Source organism: Drosophila obscura, unplaced genomic scaffold (genome assembly GCF_018151105.1).
Source record: "Drosophila obscura isolate BZ-5 IFL unplaced genomic scaffold, ASM1815110v1 contig_96, whole genome shotgun sequence".
NCBI lineage: Eukaryota > Metazoa > Arthropoda > Insecta > Diptera > Drosophilidae > Drosophila > Drosophila obscura.
This window is the reverse complement of record NW_024542890.1, coordinates 518,786-543,133: the sequence shown is the minus strand read 5'-3', so window position 1 is coordinate 543,133 and position 24,348 is coordinate 518,786. Positions and strand designations below refer to the sequence as shown.

The 24,348-nt window shown below is 45.9% G+C and overlaps 1 protein-coding gene across 1 annotated transcript in view; it reads right to left on the bottom strand.

Annotated features, from left to right (window-relative positions):
- The window catches only part of LOC111071873, a 39,950-nt gene extending 17,869 nt beyond the window's left edge, over positions 1 to 22,081 (bottom strand). The window contains exons 1-3 of the mRNA XM_022363410.2: positions 21,604 to 22,081; positions 14,655 to 14,693; positions 1,617 to 1,668 (exon numbers count right to left, since the gene is read on the bottom strand). The gene's annotated coding sequence lies outside the window, so the exon portion shown is untranslated. The remainder of the gene's footprint in view (positions 1 to 1,616; positions 1,669 to 14,654; positions 14,694 to 21,603) is intronic.
- Positions 22,082 to 24,348: the final 2,267 nt, after the last annotated feature.

Sequence of the window (24,348 nt, the reverse complement as noted above, 5' to 3'; positions counted from 1 at the left end):
TTCTTTTGGACAGCGTTTTATGTTTGTTGCTGCTGCCGTTGTTTGGGGCTTGGCAAAAAATCAAAAAATTTATTATGCGCATCGCTGTTGGCACGACCTAAGACAATCTGGCCCACAGACCTGTGTACCAATTTCGCTCAAGTCCAAGAGTGTGGAGTGTGGAGTGGGGAGTGGGGAGCGGTGAGCGGTGAGCGGGGAGACCAGACCTCCTCATTCACATGCCACTCAGGTTCGGGCTTCGACGTGAAGTGGGAGCGGAGCGGAGATCGGAGAGCAGCAGCAGTAGAGATCGTAGCATGCCAACATGGGGGACTCTGATGGGGAGCTGGAACTGTGACTGTGACTGTGACTCTGACTGGGCTTGCACCCTGGTTCTGGTGCTATTTGCAAGTGCTGGTTGGCTGCTGGATCGATCAAAACTATCGTATAGCTGTCCGTCCCAATCGAACGAAAAACAAGTCTCCAAGTCTCTTACAATTATCTCCTGGCATATGGAATCTCTCTTCATTAGAGCCTACTCTCTAGTTTTCTGTGGGTATCTTAAGCATTTTACGAGTGTTACTCCTTCCCCCGGCCCACTCTGTGTTAATGGATCTCGTCTCACGATGCGGCCCTCTCCAGCACCATCACCATCAGCAACAGCAACACGGTGCTGTTTTTGTTGTCATAGAATATGCCAAATAGATCCGGTGGACTCCGCAGACGCAGTAGAAGAATCAGTAGAAGTACAACCATGGCCGTCACCCTCCGCCCATTTTATTTCTCTCTTGAATGTTGTCTGCATATGTACATATTTCTGTATGTATGAGTGAATGTATATATGAGATATACCCTCTCCGATGATAGTTATAAGACTACATACATATTTATGTAGGTGGTTTGCCTATTATTATATTGCTCTCATGGCCACGATCGATTTTCGAGGGCATCAAAGGCTTCGGCTTCCCTTCTGCTTGCTCTTTTTCCTCTTCCGACAATGACTTTGGCACACACATGCATACACACCCGTACATACATATGTGCACGTACACATGACCACAGACATTCCGCTTGCATGCTCTGAAAAAATGTCCCTCTCTCTTTCTCTTCCACACTGTCACGGTCGCACTCCTTCCACACACACACACTCCACAGTCGCTCCATCTCTTTTCTTTCCGATTCGTGCACGACATGCAGAGATTTCAATAAATAAAATGAATTCGGTGAAAGCGAGTTTAGAACCCATTCGAGTCATGGAAGGGGGAAGGAGGGCAGAAGTCGTGTTGCTGCTAATGGCCATGCCACCGCTCCTGCCCCCGCTCAAGCTCCCACGAATCTCCCGCTACATCAGAATTTTGGCATTTTCCCATGATCTTTTCGGGATTCCTTTTTATGGTTTAAACGCGCCTCACGCGCCAAACGCTGCTAAATCATAAATCAATCAGTAAAATAAAGAAAGAGGAGAGAGAGAGCGAAAGCGAGAGAGCGAGGGAGATAGACAGATCTCGTGATGAGAGAATCCCGATAATCGGCTTAGATTAATTATAAATCAATCAAAATCCGCAACGAAAACAACATTTTAAAACGAAATTGAAACTTTTGCAGAGTTTTTTTTTGGGTGAAATTTGTGCGCTTACCGTATTCTTGCTTTCGATTTCTTCGCCGTTTTCTTCTGCTCGTTGTGAGAGTCTGAAAGTGGAAAAGAGGAAATTAAGAAATCAATAAGCTGTTTTTGGAATTATAAGCAAATAGAAAGCAGTTTAATAAGAGAGCAGCGCAGTTTGACATTTTCTTTGGCATGTACTTCTTATGTACATATGTATGTATGTATATGTACATATTTTGATAAGTTTCTATGTATGTACATACATATACATATATGAATGCTAATGCTGGAAGATTATTCCAAATCAGGACTCGGCCCGGCACTATCTATTGTGCTTAGAAAAAGGCGCTGGCGCTCACCTACACGAGTATTACAGTAGTTTGGACTAATACAGTGTTCCCTTTTGCCTGCGGTATACGCCCACAAACGCACTGAAAACATGTGCATGTGTGCGTGCCGACCGCTGTTCTACATGGAATTAAAGTTTAATATTCACATTAACAATGCATCGGATGGAATCAACTTCTGTCAAAGAATACGAGTATTTTAACTTTTTTTTTTTCAGTGCATTACCAAAACGGCAAAAAAATCGGCGGAACGAAAAAAAAAAGGCAGAAGCACAAGCAGCAGACGTTGGGCCCGCATCCACAAGATGTCGTGGCAGAGGCAGAAGAAGAGCGACAAAGCGACAACAACAAAATGTCGCGTTATGGCCCGTGTAAATTACCGTTACTGGATGACACACGACACGTCTCAGAGACAGGGCGGTTGGAGGTGGAAGGTGGGTCCGAAGAGGTGTGCGGACGGGGACGAGTAGTGGGTTTATGGGGGCATGCGGAAAAACTTTTGACCGTAGCGGAGCGACAGAGAGAGAGAGATAAAAATGCAGAAGCGAAAAACCAACTAGTGGCAAAGGATGGTAGGGGGCGAGAAAGTGAGAGATATATACAGTAAAGTACATGTATGTATGTACATAAGGTGAAAGAAAGAGAGAGGCAGGGAGAGAGGCATGGGAGTGAAAGTCAAGTCCACACTCAAAATGCAAACTGATCCCCTAATGAGGTTTCCTGCCAGCCCAACCGCAATGTAGAAAGGGAGTAGATCCATCTCCAATGGACATCCATCACAGACCACACCATATCTTGGGCATCTTCTTCCCTGATACTCCTCCCCCCGCCCAGCCACACAATCATTTCCATAGACAAAGCCATCAATTTCGCCAGAATCTGGTTGAAACTCCGATTGAAGCTTGTACATCACACAGCTCCTGATACTCCCACACGCAGCACACTCCCGAGCCCACTCCGGAAATCACAATATCTAACAGTTCTAACGGTATGCTGCGGCTCATCCACAGGGCCAGCTTTAAGAAGGGGCGAGTACAACCTGCGCCCTGTGCGCCAAGTTTTCGGGGCGCCACATTCACGACAAAGAGGGGGGGCGGGCTTTTTGTTAGGTCCATGGCCAATGTACTTTGGGTAAAATACTATTTTATTATTTATTTTAAATATTGATTGAAATGAGTCTACAACAAACAACCAGAACCAGAAGATCAATTCTGAACTGATTTTTGCATTTTTCTAGTTGATACGGCTGCCGCTTCTGTCCAGTAAAGATTTGAGCAGTTGAAAAATCCCGCCATAAATCTATCTATATATTTATCTGCTCTCCCTACTCATAATTGCAAGGTTTCCCACATTCTAGAGAAAAGGACAGTTTTAGTTGGCAAAATGTCGGGAGTGAAGCACCACACCACTCTCACAACTAAGGGGGACTCGGACAAGCCGCAGCGTAATTTTCTTATAATTAATATTCCAAAAACTTGAGTACAATAGGAAAATTAAAAAATCGACAGCCCCTGGCTCCCAGAAGAAAATAAAACCGAACTGATAGAAATTATTATCAAAGAGCGCATCGTTTTATATAAGCCCTGGGCGCATCACAGCGTCTGAAACCGGCCCTGCTCATCCATAACCCTGCATAAATTGTGGTCCTAGGGGTTCCTCGGGCCTCACCAATTCCAATGCCAGGCATTTCCCCCGCCACTTCCCTCCAATCTCGCGCTAATCATGGTCTCTTGACCACTTTGCAAGTCTTTACAATAAACAAAAAAGCAAAGAAAAGAAAATCCAACGGATAAAAATATGTTATGCATGGCAATTTTCCATTTTGAGGTCTCCGACTGGAGTTCGCTGTTCCTGTTGGTGCTGTGGCTGGTGTTGTGTCTAATGTCATGTATTATCTCAGGGCCAGGGAAACCCCAAGTGTCCAAGCCGGCCCAACGACCATGGTCTAGAGTCCAGCTCCGAGTCCCAGTCGGATACACAGTCCGAGGCCTTGGCCATTGTCTTGGCGGTGGGCAGGGCGCTAGCCAAAAGTGAAATATTTCAAACACCAAGTCGTGTCGCATTCCCAGAGATCTCTTCTATCCAGATACACGTACACGTAACTTGGTTGGGTGGGGGGCACGGCCACTGACACTGGCACTGGCACCCGGCTCAAAGATGCAGATCGCTTTTTCTGGTGTCATCTTTGCTTGAGTAAGCAGAGCAAGAACGAGCCATGGCCATGGGTATGGGCAGAGATTTGCATTTGGCCTATACCTCTGTCCCAAGCCCATTCCCCATCCCGCCCGAAGATCGTAGAAGGATCTCCTCTTGTTAGGGCTGCTTCATATGCAAATCTCGAGAAGATTTAATGGTCACATACAGCGGATATGGATATGGCCAGCTGTGCAGAGTTCCCAGAGAATGATGTATGCATAGGGGCGATAGTGGAGGGAGAAGCGAGGCGGCCCTCTTAGATGCTTAGATACCTCTCTCTACCCACATTCGAATAATTCAATTACGAGTCATCTTCTGCAGATAATTGCAAGGACATGCCATGGGCATGGTTAGCGATTGGTTAGTAGCATTGACTAAGTCCCTCAATCGAAAGAGAATCCTGGCCTGGCCTAACCTAAACCTAAACCTGAACCTGAAGCACAGATTCCACCTCCTGCCTCCTGCCCAGGTGCGCAAAGTCCCTCGGGGGAGATCTTTAATGGGTGTGTACGAGTGTGTGGCGTGGAAGGAGCGATTCGGTGTGTTCTTCTTTGTCCATTTCTAGTTCTAGTTCTGCTGCTGTTTCAGTCCTGCCGTGTTTTTTTGGCCATTAAATTCGAGCAGCGACGACATTGCCCAAATGGCTGACATGACTGGGACATTGATGATGCCTCTGCCTCCTTCCCCCCTTCCCCTCTTGCCACACACCGCTTCTTCCCTTCTCCTTCTCTTTCCACATCTCTATGTGATCTCCTTTGTGATTCGTTTGGGTAGCGTAGCTCTTCGCTGTTCGCTGTTCCCTGTTCTGTGTTCTGTGTTCTATGTTCACTGCTCGTTGTCCGCCATCCCAGCCGCATGTCCGTATCGCTGTTTTGGCTTGTTCTAATTGTTGTTGCCCCGTGTTGTACCTCGTTCGTTTGGTGTTTGGTGTTTGGGGTTTGCGCGCGTGTGTGGTGGCATGGCATGGCATGGGATGGGATGGGATGGGATCAGATGGGCTGCGATGCGAGCTGGGAGCTGGGAGCTGGCTCCGGTTTTGGGTGTTTAACTGCGATTTGAGTCACGTTTCATTACTCGTGATGCGAGACAGTAATCACTTGATTTTCCAAGCTGCTTTCTGGTTGTTCTTGGTGTTGGCTGCTACTTCTGCTGCTGATGCTGTCACAGACCTGATCAGACACGAAGCAAACGAAGCAAAGCAGCCTCGCCAGAGTCGAGCTTCTCCAGAGGTGCTACCAAAAGCGGCAGCAGCAGCAGCAGCAGCAGCAGCAGCAGCAGCAGCGGCAGCGGCAGCGGCAACAGCGAAATGGAACACAAATCTTGTTAGGCAAGTACGACGATACTCGTACTCGAACAACATCGGCATCAGCATCAGCAGCCTCTCGACTCCAAGGAGAGGCCTGCAGTCGGTTGGTCGGTTGGAGGAGACGGAGACGGAGACCCGGGCCTGGGTCATAAATAGACCCAGAGCCAGCTCTGAGGCCTCCGACTCCAGTCAGCTCACGCTCACGAGCGTATGGGGCCAAAGAAGGGGGCCGAATCCTCAGGAGGAGGGGATCCGAGTAGAGTGGAGTGAAGTGGAGTGGAGTACGGCATGCCCATGGCCAGCTTCTAATTTGGTTTTTATGCTTTGATCTCGTGACGCTTGTCATTGCGGTTACCAACAATGGACCGGGACACGCAGTTCGTCAGGGTAGGCGAACCTGGCGGGACGAGGGCCGTCTGGGCATGGTGGGGCCAGGAGGCAAATTGCCAGCGACGCCAGGCGATAATCAATTAACCTTGCTCAATGGGCAGTCGCTGAAGCTGGAGCTGTTGCTTTAGCTTTAGCTTTAGCCTTAGCTGCAGCTGCAGCTGGATGTTGCATGCGGCTAACCATCCAAATGGACGCTGATGAAGGTTTTCCGCTGACTTTGATTGCGGTTGAGTTTTCATTTTTCTACGAGTTTCGCTGCTTTGTTTTTCCGTTTTTCTTTTGCGGTTAACCGAGGAAATGCAGTGGAAAACTCAAAGCCTACTTCGTAAACCTTTTCGATTTAGCTTCTCGATTCTGCTGTTCGATTAAATTTCTCTAGAGCTGTTCTTCGATTAATCGATTAACCGCTTTGGATGCATTTGCGTGTGACATTTGACGGTAGGCTGGGGCCCTCCTTCTGATCGGTCTCCCTCTTCCTATCCCTATCCCTCTTCCGCTATCCGCTGGCCCCAATCCCCATGCCCATCTCCCTGCTGCCACTCTTCATCTGATTTTACATGGCACGTACCCAAGATTTGATTTCATTCTTTTTTAGTTGCATTTTTCTTGTATCTGAATCTTTTTTGTGTTTTGTGTTTTGTTTTTGCTGGTAGGGGTGGGGGGACGACTAAAGGAAAGGCAGCGGGTCCCAAAGACGGCAGCTGGTTGCCTCAGAGCCGCTTGGGTTCCACTCTTAAGTAGGTTAATTTTGACCGGTTTGTCTTGCCCCAAAAGGGGAGTAGGGGCTCGGGGCAGAGGCAGTGCCAATGGCAGTGGCACTGGCAGGCAGAGAGACAACGGGATTTGGCTAACTTCTCCCGCTGCCGCTGTGGCTGTTGTTCCTGATTGACTGGCTCTGGCGCGGAGGGGACTGCGACTGGTTCCTGATTAACCAAAGGCAAAAGTTTCATTTCGTTTAATGAGGCAGCCACATGTCGCCAGTTCTACCTCTACCTCTCTCTATTTCTATTTGATTCTCTCCAGCACTAATTTCTATAAATTTCATTACTTTTTACTTTTTTTCTTTAATTGTAATAAAATCTTGGCTCTTCTTCAATCAAACAGATCGTAAAAATGAACGAGCTGAAATGGAAGGAGCTCCTCTGGGTTGAATTATGATCCATCCGACTGGAGGAGTATGCTACGCAGTTTGAGAATGGGATGGACCCACTCTTATACTCTCATGCATATGTATTCCAATCATAAGAATTTATTCCTCTGGGTTCAGCCATTGCGAGAAAGGGAACGAGTGAGAGGGCACAACGGGAGCCCCCACAATACCACAAGAGAAATACCACTGTGGCAATAGCACAGATCTTTTTTGTTTCTTCTGTTTCCCCTTAATCGCGTTGCCTTATTTGAAATCTGCAGAGATTTCTTCTTTCTATTTCTGTCTCTGCGGTTTCCTTGATGACTCTAATGATGATGTTCAACATAATGACGAATGGAGCTAATGATGATGGTCAACACAGCGTGGAAATGGAACAGTTTGGAATGGCAGAGCAACAAGTAGTTCTCGTTGTGGTTGTCGCTGGCTTTGTCGCCATGAAAACATTTTAGAAATTTGTAGCAAATTTCTTTGTGGCTTTGAAAATGCTGTTGGCCATTTTGTCGCTGTCGACTAACGGCAATCAATGGAAACGAAATGGGAACGGAATGCCAGAACGAAACGGAAAGGCATGTGGTGTGGTAAGGAATTGAAAAAAAAATGGTGAGTATGGGGAATGGATACGAATAGATTGATGGGAAATCGATGGAAGAAGCAGAAGAAACTGCAAATTACATATACATATATATGTACATGAATCGATATTATTGAATGTGAGATATGGAAAACTTAAATGACGCCATTGGGGTCCAAGTGGAATGGAGCTAATGTATAAATTGGAATAAAGTGGAACTGGAATATCGATTCTGAAGTGATTGAAACACTTTGCAGAAAGTGCCTTCCAAGTTCTTTCTACCTGTCGATTTCCTTATTTTGTATCTCTTCCTTATTTTCACACATTTCCCCTCCCTCCTTGCCGCTCCCACTCTTCATCCGCTGAATACCTTTGCTTGATTTATGGAACCATTTGGATCACTCAATAAGCGACTTCGTCTACCACTTCTTCTGCTGCCTCTGCACACTTTCCGTCGAGTGCTGGAACTGCGACTGAGTGTGAGTTTGATCCGGCATCCAGCATCCAGCATCTAGCATCCAGGATATTTGCATAGCCATCAGCCCAGTTAGCACATGGCTTAACCCCCAGATGGAGCGGCCAGGGCAAGTCAAGCGAGCAGTTTCCATCCGATTTGGTTGCGGCCAGCTAAGCGGGTCAAAAGCAGCCCGACCAGCTGCCAAAGGGTTGAGGCTGCATAACTTGCAACTTGCAAACGATGGACAAGAATTGAGTAGGTGTGCAAGTAGGATGGGGGTAGGGGCAGTGGTAGATGTTGACTTGACTTGACTTTGGCTTTGGCTTTGGACAACATCAGGGTAACAGTCAGAGTCGTTTTGGCCTCGTTGCCTTAACCGGTGGAGAACGAGACTGCAACTCGCACTGGCAGTGGCCTCTGCGACTGTGTACGCGGACTCCAACTTCAGCTCAAACTCCAACTCCAACTCCGACTCCTGCTCAAATCCAAACCGACTTCAGCTCCAACTCTGGTTATCTCACGGCTGGCTCGTCGTCGTCGTCGTCGCCGTCGTCTGCCCCTTTAGCATAAAACATAAATAGCAACTGCATTCAAATGAGTCTGACAAACAAACTGAACGGACCGAACGGAACGGAACCGAACCGAACCGAACCCACAAGGGGAGCTGCGAGTAGATGAAAAATGCAAATGTTTAGACCATCTTGGGCTCTCTTTGGCTCTGTTCGGTATCGGGCGCTGTTCGGCGGTGTGCGTGGGCAGCTCCATAGATGGAGAGTCGTCGCTCGCTCGAGAGATGATGATGTCCTTAGCCGCATTTGGGGATTTGTTCGCAAAAGGAAACCCAAAGTGAACGTTCGGCGAGCTGGCATGCTCGGAACATGCTGAGCCAAGCAGATGTTCAATAATTGCAATTATTTCTCATATTTAATGAAGTCTTGCCCCGCCGTCATTTGGAGTGATTTCCTCTTTAATGAGATTCCAGATCCATCGACAGACGGCAGTTTGGTCGATCGTTTATGGCCAAATTGCTTAATTTGGCTCAAAGACAATGCCAAAGTCAACTACCGAGCTGTATCTCCCTGCCGAACCTCAGCTTTGCCGCCACATGAGTTCTGGTGCCTAACCGCACCCCTACCCTGTTATATCCCAATACCTCGGACACATCCAGTCTGCTGGTGGAAGAGTTAGTCCGTAAATGAATGATTCTCGTACCATATTGGATAGAACCTAAGACTGACCTCTCTTGACACTTGATACCTGACTGAATTCATGTGAATACATTATGAATAAACATTATTCGATAGCTGATGGAGCCACTCGAGCACATACATATGTATGTGCGGATATATCAGAGATATTCATATTCATAAGCATTCTTAATAATCTTTCTCTACCAGAGATATGTACATAGATATATCCAAATGTTCCCATTCGAAGTTTTCTTATTATCTGTTCTAGGCCTTAGCACGAGGTAAGGGATTCCTGGTAGTCGCTGGAACAACATCTAACGTCAAAATGGGTCACTATACATATATGGATATAGATATGGGATATATGTATGTAGATATACATGTACATTTAGTGAGAGAACGAGAGAGATGCTTTATGGGGCAATTAATGAAAGAACCAAAAGACTGTCAACCCCATTTGACTATTGTCAGGAGGGGGGAAAGTCTTCGGGAGCTGTCAACAGAAAGAAAGGAGAGGCCAAGAGGCCAAGAGACCAAGAGACCGAGAGGAGGCCTGAGCAGAGGAAGAGTGATGACAGACATTCAAGCTGATTGACTGATGGGCTCTAAGTAACTGAAATTGCATAACATTCGCCTCTGTCTCGACGCTAACCATGTGGGAATGGGTACCCATTCTCCTCTCCATTCCCCAAATCCCAATCCTATACCTATTCTTAGTACCATTGCAATTCCACAGTCCGCTGAGGATCCTTTTCTTCGCTCCCGGTGCGCTCCAGTCGGCTCTTCTCCGTTTTTCTTTCTTGCGCTTAATGCTAATCGAATGTCTCCCTGTCGGTCCATCTCTTTCAGTCTCGCTGCCTGTCTGTCAGTCAATGAGTTAGACAGCGGCAGCAGCAGCAGCAGCCACAGCCACAGCCTCAGCCTAAGCCAGGGCCATAGCATCCACGGGAGCAAGCGTTCATCTCGTGGCAACGAAGATGAAGTTGGCATTCGAAGATGGAGCGCTAGAGCGCTGAAGAACAGGCGCTGGCAGCAGGAAGGAGAAGGCCGAAAACTCTGTCGAGTCCCGTTTCATAAACTGAGTTAACAAATGAAAGCTGCCAGCGACTGTCGCTTCTGTTCAATCTGTCTCTCCTTCACCATTTCTCCGGGACAGCTCCCAGACACCAAAGACGTCGATTTCCATGACCACAAAAATTTTGAATACGATTTGGCGCACAAACAGGAAATCTGCCAAACTTGAAATGCATTTTTGAGCCTTCTTGCGCTTCACTCAAGTTTTTTTTTTCTACTACAGACCATCACTTTCCCAAAGCTCTGTCGATAGCAATCGAAATTTATCGATCAATGGGAGCGTTTAACGATCGAACTGTGATCGATATGGTGTTACCCTTTTAATAAACCTTTATTCAAATCAAAGAGTACTCGAAGAGTACCCCTCACGACCCCACTAGGTATACTGGTTCTTCGGAATTTTCTCAGGGAACTTAATCCAAGCCATGGACCGTGGCTGGGCTTTCTAGGATTCGACTGCTAGCATTCCTTTCTCTCATTCATCGCATTCTTCTCCACATTTCACCCTACTTCTACTTCTTGTCGTATTTACTTCCTCTTATGCTACTTCTGCTGTTCTGCGCAAGTCTTCTTGCTGGTGTCTCCGTCTGTCTCCAAGCCAGAGCATTGTTCTGGTCAAAAGATAGAAGGAGAAAGAGATAATCGGAGGGGGACAAGGCGAGTCAAGCGGGAATATTGTGTGACAATTTGTAGCGCACAATGCTCCGGCTTTGTGCCGCTCTCACTGGCTCATTCGATCTCTCTCTCTCTCTCTCTCCCCCCTATCCCGCGCTCACCTTTGACATAGCTTGTTGACTCCGTTACTTTGGTTTCTTGTGGCCGGTTTGTAGGCCCGCAGGCCCGAACTGGAGATGGAAGCAATCGGATACAGTTCGTGCGTGCCCTTGTCCCGAAATGATGCCACAAAATGATGCGACGAAACTGTACCGAAGTCAAATTATGCATTTGTGCTGGGAGGACTTACAATATATCATTAATAATATTGACTTTGATATACAATACATGCATACAAATGTATGTAACTATTGGATATACTTAAGTCACCAGTTGAGGGTGCTATTGATGTACGGCTGATTACATTTAAATACTCAACCGATGCATTAGGAAAATACTCATTACAAAATACATATCTATTTTGATTGGGTGTGTACTCGTAGTGCTCAGCTTTCTGTGTGCTCGCATGAAGTGCTTGCTTGAGAGTATCTTCGTATGTTTTGTGCCTAAAGACCCCATTCCATCCCTAGGCTCAGAACTCCACCACTCCGCTTCTGTTGCTGTTGCTGCTGCTGATCTTGTTTTTGTTGGTTCTGGTGAATTTGCTCGCTTGCCTCGCTGGAAATTGCCCATAAAGTACAAAAATGTATGTGAATGGACTTTGGCAACAGCAGCAACAGCAACAGAAACACCAACAGCAACAACACCATCAGTAGCAAGAACAATCGAGGCAAGTTCATGAAGAGCACACTTTTGTTGTTATGGTTCCTGTTGTGGCTGTTGCTGCCGCACGCAATTCGGAATTTATTTACACAATAATTGGCAAGCCGAATCAATATAAAACGCTCACGGCTGCGCACAAACAATAAATTAACAATTGCCACTTGAGCGGCGACGCAGATGATGATTGCCATTGGGGCATGGGGCTGGGGAATGGGGTACGACCATTACCAGGAGGGCAGGTAATCGATAAGTGTAATTGAAAAACAGCAGAAAATTCGATGCAGCAGTACGAGGAGGAAGGGGGGTGAGCGTGGAAAGCACAACTCCAGGTGGAACAGAGCTTATTAATCGATCGTCAAATGGAAAATGGATCGAAAGCAAACTAACAACGAGAAGGAACGTGTGAGTCGCTTCTGTGGGCACGACTCTACTTTTATACTCGTACTCAGTCAGTATATAAAAATGTGAGCTTATGATTTATGTAGAATTTTAAAATATTTGACATTTTACATCTACATATAAAATGTTTATTTGTGCTGGAGGAGGTGGGGGAAGCAACTGAAAATGAATTTCTTCATTCTGGGCGGGGAAAAATTTCAAATACACTTGTAACAGTGGGATATCACATGAGTCTGGAAACAAAATTTGGTTTCTCTAGCTCTTATAGTCACTGAGATCTAGGCGCTTATCAGGACGCACAGACGGACGGGGGTCGGAAACATTTCCTTCTCTGCGTTGCACACATCCACTTTTACCACTTAACTCTTTTTGAGTACGGGTGTAATAATATAAAACTGATTTTTGTGCAGAGTTAAGGGACTATACATATATACATATGTATATGAAATATCTGGACGATAATATTTGGCTTAGCATTGAAGTGTAATCGAAAATGAACTCTGATTTAATAAACATCTCGTAATCAATAAATTTCAGGCATACATTAAAATACATACGAGTATCACAAGTCTTTAATAGAAACCACTCTCGGAGTTGAGTGGAGAAACGAACTGCCGCGCCAACCTGGGTTTTGGGAAAGAGAAAGGGACAGAGAAAGAAAACATAGACATAGACAGGGAAACCGCACAAAAACGCAGCCCAAAACTCAGATGGCTGTGGCTTGATAAGCTCTGAGGTTGACTCCGACTCTGCCTTGGGCCCAGGTCCAGTTCTAGCGATTCTAGATACAAGCGGCAGATATGTACCACAATATGCATGTGTGCCCCGGCAGAAGGGGACTAAGCAGCAGTCACTTCCTCATACCATCCCCATTGCATAACTTAATTATAGATGGGACAACACTACCCGAACAGTGACCGAAACTGAAACTTGCCATCGATAGCTGTCGACTATCGCACAAGCGCACAGACAATGCTGCACATATGTACATACATATGTATGTATGCATATACTCTATGGGCGTGACATCTGCTCGGAATCTTAGTACCCTTTAGGAAGGGTATCAGACAAAAAGCGTCTTAGGCAAAGCCAAAGGCAAAATAAATTGCAGTGACAGCCCCGCTGACTGCGCTGACAGAGAGGTGCAGCCGCGCAGCTGGAACGCATTGGAGAATCTGTTGGCGTCCACAGCCAGATCCACATCCACAGCCGCATCCACTCCACATCAGCACCCGATAATAAATTAGAGGCTGGACCAGAGGAGCCCCTTCAGTTCTGGCAACTTCCTGATCCTCTTCTAGTCTGAAAGCAGCAATTCATTTTCGTTTTGTCAGCATAAGCACAGCAGAAACAAACCTGGCAATAAGCCACTGGCCAACTTAATTGTCGAAGAATCGTCAAAGCACTCGAAGCGGCTGAAACAAACTAAAGCCGACCGGCCCCCTTTCTCCCCTCCATCAAAGGGCCAAAAGTGTCTATGGTAGCCCAAGGACCTGCCCACCCCATCCGCTGGCATTACTCAATGTCACCAAGAGGGTAGAGGGAGGGCCTCAGATGCCGCCAAAGCGTTTTGCGTTGATCGTCAATTAGTTACACTAAGCCGCCAGTGGACAATTTATGGCTGGAGACTAGAGATGGGAGGAGAGATCGCATGGAGTCCATCTCAATTAGAGATGGGAGCGAGCAGATACAGGATGAAGAAAAAGATTCCAATTACGGAGCCAAATCAGAACAGAACTTTGTTAGATAGTACAGCGGTTCTGTATAGAAGAAGATTGGAGATACAGAGAGCAAGAGAGAGTGTGATCGTGTCACGCGCTCATCGTCTCAGCATCAGAGACACAGTAAATAATTGTGCAGTATGAAACAGGGGACGAACGAGTCGAGGGTGTGCAGTGCGCACTAAGGCGTCACAGCACAGCACAGCACAGCACAGATAAAGAGATGGATAGATGGATGGCATGGGATGGGATGGGCAGATGGACAGATGGACAGCTGGACAGATGAACAGATGGATGGATGCAGCGGTGGAAAAAGCCTTGGTTGCCAGGCTGAGGTTCGTTGGAGTGACTAATTGCTAGGCGATTGCCTGCACTTCGCCTATAAATAGACATAGACGGACACACAGCCGTAAACAGTCAAGGCAGTCAGAGCAATAAGACCAAAGCCACGATGATGATTAGACTTGGGTTGGTTTGGGTGAAAAGCCATTCTCCCTCAGCTCCACCTTTGACTAGACTACAGCTCCAGCCCGAAGTTGAACATCAAATCTCGTTCAATCCAAGAATGCAACAATCCAACAATCCACTCAACACCTGCCTTGATTTGTGATTGCAATTCAGCGGAAGACATAAAATACGCAAGTCCCAGTCCTGAACCGGAGCCTGAGGAACAGAACCGAGTTTAGTGGAGTGGAGTGGAGTTCACGTCAGTTAGTCGGCGGGCTCCCACCCAAACAAGACCTTTCCTCTGGTACTGGCAGAGAATGGGGGAAGGGGCAGTGGCAGTGGCAGGCTCGAAGTTGGGCTCGTTTGTTAGGGCTGTTTGCTTACCTTCTTCTTGGTCTTCTTCTGCGTTGCTCAGCGGTTCAACTGCAAAGAGAAGAGGCAGAGAAAATTATTTTCCTTCGCTTAAATAAGTTTGATCAACATTTATTGTTCTAGCTGGTGTGCCTCTCCGCAAAGTGACATGCGAAATGAAAACCTAGCTTTCTAAGCGAACTTATCCAGGAAAACTATTCCCCTGAGTTCTAAAGAGGCTGCGTCGAGCAGCAGATTCGTTAAACCATTTTCCTCTACATTTGTTGGAGCCTTCCATAGAACTACTTCAATCCATCAACGCCAATAAATCTTCTTCTTCGAAACTTTCTCAAGAAACTGCTCTGCAAAACACTTATGAAGAGCATTACTAGCAGAAATCTTCTGTTATCAGACAGCTAAATAAAGACGAGCTTTCAATAACCGTTCAATAAAGTTCCCACAAAAATGCTTAGTATCATTTATTATGTTCCCACTTGTTCGTACAATAAATCACTCTTAAAAATCTGTTAAAGCTTCGTATTCAACGAAATTGAACCAATCTCTTCTAAATACTTTCTTCCACATATTTCATTGATCAAAGTTTATTAAGAAGATCCAGTTCCAATCATTTTCAAGAGTGGAAAGGCCAACGGTTTACAGTTTTCTACGTACATATAACGAAACTCAAGAGCACAAGATGATACCAATTTCATCGTTATTTGTCGGGGAGATCCCGATCCCCTTCAGATCGGAGATCTTTTTCTCGCTTCTCTTTCTCTTCTCCCTCTTGTGGTCATTTTCCATGTAGCTGTATCTGTATCTGTATCGATGCTGCGTAAAGTGTTTTCTCTAACGGATCTCTCAACGGATCGCACTCCAGCTGAAGCTCAAGCTGACGGCGATGCTGATGTTGATGTTGAATCTGTGGCCGAGGCTGAAAACAATGCCACTTAATTATAACATATCTACGAATCTCCATCTTCTGGCCATCTATTTCTTATATTAATAACAGAAAATGCGCTTTCCAGTCAAATGAACCTGAAAACGAGTTTCCAATCGATTTATGCGGCTGCTGATGCTGCTGCTGATGCTGCTAATGCTTCTTTCATCTTCCATCAGCTTGAGCTGCCGCATCTTCTTTTTTTCTCCTGCTTCTATCGCTATTGTATTTTCTCCTCGCGTTTCGTTTAACTCAATCCACTTCGGAATAGAGAGTGGTGGTGGGGGGGTGGGGATTCGGATGGGAGTGGGGGAATGCCTTGTATTGGACTTTTACGATGGCAAAAGTTCAAAAATGAAAATTCCATTTGATGAGCCAGCGACTGGCTCAGTGTTCTCTTGGATTTTCAGTTCGGCTCTCATTCAGATTCAGACTCCGACTCCGACTTCGATTCTGGTTCTGTGCCGTGCCGCCCCAAACATGTTTTGTCCGCGGTCCGAGCTTGTATAGTTGCTGCGTAACGGTAACTACTAGTAGGTACATACATACATACACACATAGATACACAGATACACAGATATAAAGATAGATGCAGCATAGCAGCGTCCGTTGGGGGGGGGCAGTTACAGCTCCCGCTGCTTCTTTTGCCCAGTTAATGGGATATTGATATACAAGTATGACTGCCCCACCACCTGCCACTGCCACTGCCGGACTGCCACTCCCATTCGTCAGCGGGGTGCTTGGAAAGTGCAAAAGAAAAAAAATCTTCGTTCATTGTTCAGTTGTTGCTGCCGCTGCGGTCGAGTCGAGAGTTTTCCAGATTTGCATGCAACATGCTGAGTAATTAAAACAACAGCAGAAAGAGCAGCAGGGTAGAGGGGCACAGCAGCAGAGGGGCGTTGTATGCAACATGGCAGCAATTAAAGTAGAGTGGCAGAGTGAATGAATAAATGATTGCTTGACCGAATTGCAAACGGGTCCAAGCCATAAAGACAAAAGACTCAAGATACAAGACACAAACGTGGCCATAAAAATAATGCCAGGTGGCATTATTGTATGTTGGTGGTGGGATCTGAAGGTGCTTCGCAAAGGAAAAAAATAAAAAAAATAAATAATCATTCCCATTCCCAAATGAAGTTTCCATGCAAATGCAAATGAATGAATGAATGAATGAACGAATGCAACGCCCCGGTGGATCGCTGCTCTGATTACCAGGGAAAATTCTACAATGACAGAGAAAGAACATTCGCACACTCCCGAAACACACTTTCCACCTTCCCACTCTTTGCTTTCCCATTCTTCGGTTCGCCCTATCTCTATTATTCTGTTCTGCCATTTGCATACGCATGACGCTCGTAATTAGCCTTTCTGTCTCATTAAAAAGAAAAGAAAACCCAGCATAAGCGTACTCCAGCTCCAGCTCCAGCTCTGAAGCCACTGAAATGAACTCCACTCAACTCATGGCGACTGGAGCCCACTGAAGTAGAGTGTAGTGTGTACAAGTGAATGGAAGTGAATAGATGTGAATTGAGGTGTATGAACCTAATGGGCGGCACACACGCACCAAATGAAAACTCTTGGCCAACAAGTTGTGGCCTTCCCCACCACGTCAAGTGCAACTGGGAGTGGGCTGCTCCGGAGAGAGGGAATCGTCATTATCATCGTCATCATCATCATCATCATCATCATCATCATCATGAGAAACATCGCCGGTCAAGTCATGTCCAAATTGGGAATGTTTCGAAACGAGACCCTTAAATTGACACTGGCTTTGGGCTTGGGTTTCGGGAATCTTAAAGAAGAAGATGAAATGGGAACACTTTCACACACTGGCTCGAATAAGAACGAACTGGTGTTTTTGGGGAACCTGCGACTTCGTCAGCGGATCATCAATCAAAAATAGAATTTAAATTTGTAACCGAGCCGAGCCGAACCAAAAGAATACGCATACGACATCAATGACGATGAATGAGTGAGTGGAAGTGAAGTGTAGTGAAGTGCAGATGAAATTCCATTCGAAAGCGAAGGTAAGCAATTTATGGTTTATGGAATGAAAGCATTCTAATCGAATGTATTCGTGTAAGCAAGGGCCTTGGATGGCCTTCACGATAAGCTTACTCAAGATAGCAGATTAGTCTGTACCTCTATTCCCCAGATGCATGCACATTGAATTTCCTATAATTTTCTTTTTTAGTAAACTGCTCCAAAAAATCTTTCTAGAACCATTCAAATTAGTTGCCACTCTTTGGTCCCCTTCTTCCGCTCCACTTCACCCTCGCGGCAGCAAGCAGTTTTAATTTGCATTTGTTTGGTGGCTATTCAGACTCACATTGGGGCGAAATTGGGGCAGGCTGGGCATTCATTCATTCATTCATTCCTTGAAACGTTCTCTTACCATTTAAGAATATTAATGTTGGCATTTTACTGCTATTTCTGGTTCTCGAACGAATCGAATTGTATCGACTAGAGAACGATTCCGTTGCCTGCGATTATTTTTTGAATAATTTTGTAGCCTAACTTGGTCTGAAAGTTAGCGTCGGGTTAGGGGAGGGGAGTGGGAGGGGATCTACGGTCTTCCACAGCATTAGGCTACGTCATTGTGGTATGACAAATACTACTAAGCCAAAATACCGAAACCAAAGACAAAGCCAACGCCAAAACATAAACCAAATACAGATGAAATATAGAATTTGGCCCACATTTTCCATCCTCTATTGCGGCCGTTCCAATTCCCTCTCTCTCTCTTCCCAAAAAGAGAACAAGAAGAAATCATAACTAAGAAGCGTTTCTTTTTAATATGGCTTATAATACCAAATGCGACGGAAGAGAGAACAGAGTGGTGGAGAGGGGTCGGCTGTAAGCAAAACAACCGTTCGAATAGCACAGATTCCTCATGCGAGGGCCACACCAAACGAAAAGAAAACGAAAAGATTTCAGCTGGAACGACGACCCAAGTGCCAGCTCATCGTCATCATGGTCCCCAACAAAATATCGCCTCGCCGAAGAAGATTCACCCTATCAAAATGACGATGCCGATGCCGATGATGGTGACGACGGTGACGGTGATGATGATGATGATCTGGCTTATTTTTGGTACAAAGTGTAATTACCATGGCCAAAAGACGCACCACATTCTATGTGGAACAGTTTACGTTTTATTGCTAAAACAAAAAGAAAATAAAAGGCACAGAAAGACGAATCAGACAACACAACACAACACCAACTTTCCTTCCCAACACCCGCTTTGGCCCAAGGCCAGTGTTGAGCGTGTCTGAGTATCCATGAGCCCCACTCCAGATACACCTCCAATCCACTCATCACTCTACCCATCACTCGTCGCCCATCACTCGTCACTCGGTCTTGCGCCGAGTACGAGTATCTTGTACGAGTATCGCTTAACCATTCAACAGGCACTCAAAGCGGTCGAGAGGGAGCGATACAGTCGGCCGGGGGAGCTATTTACGAGTACTCGGCGAATCTTTACTTGTATTTTTGTGTTATCATACGTCTTCTCCCAACAGGTGCACACCAATTGAATCCGCGTTGACCCACATTGCCAGCCCCAAAAAGAAAAGACAACGCCAAAGTGGAGAATCTATGCCAAGCGAAGCGGCACAAGCCAAATTAAGGCACAAGAAGGGAAGGTGCGGGGTGCAGAACTACCTGATGAAATCCGAGATGCTAATGAGGGGAAGCTGCGGAAGTAGTAGAACCAGAAGCTCGACTCGGTAAGCAAGAGCTCACTCCACAAACCATCAAAGCCAGAGTGTAATGTTACGAATATCATATTCTGTATAGTTGTCTGCCAGATGGAGTTATGAATGATCTGAAGGAACTGCGACGTTTCCAGATCCTTCATTCCTCTATAAGCACGTGGGAGAGAGCTGCTTAGCTTCTATAAACCAGACTATACAGGAAATGAGTTCTACTAGACGACGTTCCTCTTTGGGGTCTTCAAGAGATCTTCGACGCCAAAAAGAAAAGAACTTCCAGAGGGAGCGAGCCACCAGAGAGCAATTGAGCCTAACTCATCTCGTGCCAACTCAATCAAACCCAACTCATTAGCTACATTTGGAATTTGAAATAAGTCTAGTTCTCTCCGTATCTGTCTCTTCTCCTTCCTCATTCCTCCTCCCACCCCACCCCTCTTTCAACTTCCCACCAATTTCCGCTTTTGGTCAGCACACAATCTAAACTGGGCCAAAATGTACCGATTTCTTGGCTGGTTGAGCGTTTAGCGTTTCGTTCTTTTCTTTTGCTTGGCTTTCCTCTTTTTGGGTCAACTTTGAACACGCATTGAAAAGAGAAATGTGCAACGGAGGGGGCATTGCTTGGGGGAGAGAGTAAGTTGAGAGTTTAAAGTGGAAATCCGTCTTTAATGAGGAGAAAATGTTTTGTGGTGTTGCTTTTTTTCTGCCTCGATTGATGGATTGCGAGGCCTGGGCTTGTTTAATGATTGCTGAAGTCGCTGTCGCTGTCGCTGTCGGAGTCGATGTGAACGTGGACGTTCGATGTGGATGTGGATGTTGAGTTGCATCAAGGTTAGACTGACGGCGACTGTAAAATTAATTGATGTTGGATGCTAATGCCTGCCCCTTGGGGTCGGCATTAGTTCTTTTTATGCCGATTTCCCCGCAATCTCTATCTCGCCAATGCCTTCTAGCTGCTGCCTGCAGGTTTCCAGCTCTCTCAGTTGCCTCAGTGTCTGTTCCAGGTTCCATTTCCTACAGCATTTCCACCAAATCATTTTAATGGGCCCCCTTGCCTGGGGCGAGGCTCTCCCGCTTCTTTGTCCAACTGTTTTCCCTTAGCCTTTTCTTTCGTAATTTTTTAACGATTCGATTATAAAAGAATAACAAGTAGAAACAGCCCTGCACCAGCAGCTGAGCTCGTTTTATGCAAGATTATTACATTATTTCCGGGGCGCTGAAAAACAATAAAGTTCTCATTCGAAGCGACTCCGCCTGTGCTACTCGGAACACATTAAACCAGACGCCGGCTACAATTGCTGTTGCTTGCATGGAATGAAGTGTAGAGTGGAGTGGCGTGGCGTGGCGTGGCATGTGGCTCTAGATGGGATGTATTGGGTTGCTTGGGCTGTGTACGGAGGAGACAGGTTGTCCCCAGTCTGTGTTTCTTCACATTTTTCGTTAACTTTTCTTCTGGCCTTTTATTTTAATGCGTTTCTCATGCTCTTGGACCGTTGCTTTTGCTGTCCGTTCCTGTCTCTGTCTCCGTCCCCGCCCCAGTCCCAGTCTCAGTCCCAGTCAGTGCCTCTGTATCTGCCTCTTTGTTCGTCTCACTCTGCCACTAAATACTTTCCTAATGAATTGGGTGACCATACCCCCGACCAACGGGGGGTAATAACGGTTAATTGCGTTAATGACTTTAACTGAAAATACCAAGAGAGCAGCAGCAAGAGCAACGGCAAAAGATCGGAGTGGGGACCACCATAGTTCTTGACTCTCTGTCGGGCTTCCTTGCATTTTCTAATGAAATGGAAAATGTTGCAAGTTCCGGCCACACTTGAGGCCACGAACCTTCTCCCATCCTGGTCATGCGCATGCATAATATGCACGGATTTTCATAGAATTTACAGCTCAAGTTCGTTGTCTAAGTCTTTTCTTTTGAGGTGCCGAACATAAAATGAGGAAAAGATGTGACAATTGGCCGGGCAAACAGACCAGGCTCAAACATTGAGACAGGCCTCCCTCCTGGTGATAGGCACCTTTGAATTTGAAGGTGTTAAATTTGACGGGGAAGGAGACAGGTTGCATGTCTGGTAACGCATTTTTCCAATATGATTTTCCATTTTAATCTCTTGTACTCTTGTACTCATGTACTCTTTACCAACAGGATCATTATAATTTAATTTCATCATACTTATTTACTTTTACATGAAATGTAAATACATTTTCACTCCATAGCTCTCCCATTAGGTGGCATTTTCACTTTAAAAAAAACTATTTAATTTCTCAGAAAAAAATGTATAAAAAAATGGTCCAATTGCACTTTTAGTTTTGGGTATATTCCGCGTCTTACCTTTGTGGGTGTCTTTTCTCGAAAATGTTTCACAATTTTCTAAACTTTTGCTTTAATCCTTTTGCAAGTGTTTATTTCTTTAGCGTTCTATTTACTGTACGATTGAGGTGTGTGTGTGTGTGCTTGTGTGTGTGTGCTGGAGAGACACTTTCACAGATTGGGTTAAGGTTATTGGGGTTTTTTTCACACTGTTGGTTTTATTTTTTTGTCACTCGGCCGATCCGCGCTCGGTCCGCATCCGCAAGGAGTGTATTTTTGTTGTTACACACACACTGCCAGTTCACAGAGACACACACTTGGAGAGAGGAAGAGTGAGCGGGCAGATGAACCAAAAAAAAAAAATAAATATTTGTTCACGGTGCTGCTGCTTCCGTTGCTGCTGATTCCGCTTCTACTGATACTGATACTGCTTTTGCTGCTGGTATTGCTGGTGATGGCTGACTCGACGACGAGATGTTAGCACTTCAATTGCATCACGCGCAATGGCTGATGTCCCTGGTCGTGCGCCACTTTTATGCCTTTCCCAGAGGTCTCCACAAAGCGGCGGCAGCAGCAGCAGCAGCAGCGAAAGAAGAGGTATCCAGAGAGCGAACAAGAACAGCAGCAACAGCAGCAACAGCAGCACCAGCACCAGCAGAGGCAGAGAAAGCGACCACGGCCGTGGCCCAGGCCTGCTGCAGAAGGCAGGCAGCGCCCCCAACAGAGGCAACTTGAAGCAAAGAAAAGCGCGAGCCCCATTTCTACTACACACACACATGCATAAATATGTACGAACAAACGAACGAACGCACGCTCCAGCGATCGTACACGACAAAGAAACGATAGAGAACGACAGCCAGAGAGAGTCCCACAGGCAGAGAGAGCATGCTCTCCAAACCAAAGTTACAACGCTCTCTTCCTCTCAGCATGTAGAGTTTGTGGGTGGGAAGGGGGTATGGGGGCCAGTGCCCGACCTCAAGCAACAGCAGCAGCAGCGGCAGCGGCAGCCAACCGCAGTCGTAGCATTGAACTTGAACAACAGCAGAGGAGGAGATCAGAGCAGAGCAGCGACAGCGACAGGGCGACCTTCTTCTGCAACGACACCTGTTACCAGAGAAAGAGACAACGCGATTTGCATGTGTTACCTCTGTGGCGGAGGGGGTCGCTGTGCGAAACCATGGGAGTGGGGCTAGAGGGAGCCCAGGATAACTCCCCCTATTAAGCCGTTGTCAACCGCCCACATAGAGCGTGTTAGGAATCCTCTCACCCATGTAATATCATGCCCATTAAAGTCGGCCAAATTTTGATCACCTTCCAAAAGTGCGGAACGGAATGAATGCGTCACTTTACATATTTAAATTACATCGAGAAAAAGAACGAAAAAGAAGAAGCGCCCACAAAAAGGGTAAAGAATAATATAAGATAAATATATGTGTGTATGTAGGTAAGTGGAAGAGGAGGGGGCTAGAGAAATGATGTGAAACACATATTTGCATTAAGCATTAACGGTCGTCTGTTTCCAAGGCGTACCCCGAACCCGTACTGTCAAAGGGGGATACGGTGGCAAGAAATAAAGAAAACTAAACATTAAAGTAAGTCTTTCATAGCGTGGTTCGGATCGGGGCGCGGGACTAGTAGGAGCGTACCACGAGTGAGTAATAAGAATTCTTAGTCGGGGTAAATTCTACGCACTCTCTCAGGTCATTGCCATGCTGTTGCCTAACATTCGGCTAACACTGAACGCTAACATAAGAAGTTGCTCTTCTCTGCTGCTGCGGAGTGCAAGAAATTGTAGAGTTCTCAGAGAAAAAGAGACAGAGAGAGAGAGAGAGCGGTGCTCTGCAGCTGTAATCATAATTCATTAGAGCGGCGTCAATCGGAGTCGTGATCTGGTCTGTGCGAAGCTTGACATAACAGAAAAAAGAATTGCCATTGCCGAGGACCGAGGACCGAGACGTTGCAGTAGCAGTAACAGTTGCGAGCGGCAATAATTAAGATTGGAACGTATTGCACAGCGGAGCACAGCAGAGGAACACCTACCGGTGGCAGCAACTTGCTGTTGCTCAGCAGTCGCAAAAGCGTAAAGAAATCATTTTGAATGAGACGAGAAATCCCAAGCCTACCCATAGTCCGCCTCGCTTGTGCATGCGCTGTAATTGAAAAGGACTTACCTTCTGGAACCACAATGGACCTATGAAGACGTATGCAATAGTATATAATATTATAAAAAATTATACATTTTAATTATTTTAATGAAAGCTTCCATTTTTCGAGCATTATTTTATTTTTTAATTATTTTAATTAGTTTCTATCTCGTTTTCTCCGGCCTAAAATAACCACCCTTACCCTTCCTTCTAAGAGTATTTTCTTTGCGTGCTCTGTGTTACAGCTGTTGGACGCCAACCTTCTCTTCTCTCTTTTCCGGTGTTTGCCATCAGCTGATTTCTACAGAGAAAAAGAGAGACACACACATATGTATGTACATATATAACCTTTCACCGTGGATCAAATAATCTTTTGTTGATTTTAGTACGTTGCTGGATTTAACGTCTTTTCTTGTTAATTACTCTTTATCATTCGCTCAGTCCAATCCATCAGTTAGGCAGCCTGTCCATCCGTCTGTCCAAACTAATCACGGATACCGAGATAGAGACACCGATATGGCCCACAGATGGCCATTAACCGTTAGCTTTCTTCCAATGGGAAATTGATTGTCCCAACCAGATTTTTGGCTCCGAATTTGCCCCTACCAACGGAACAAGCAAA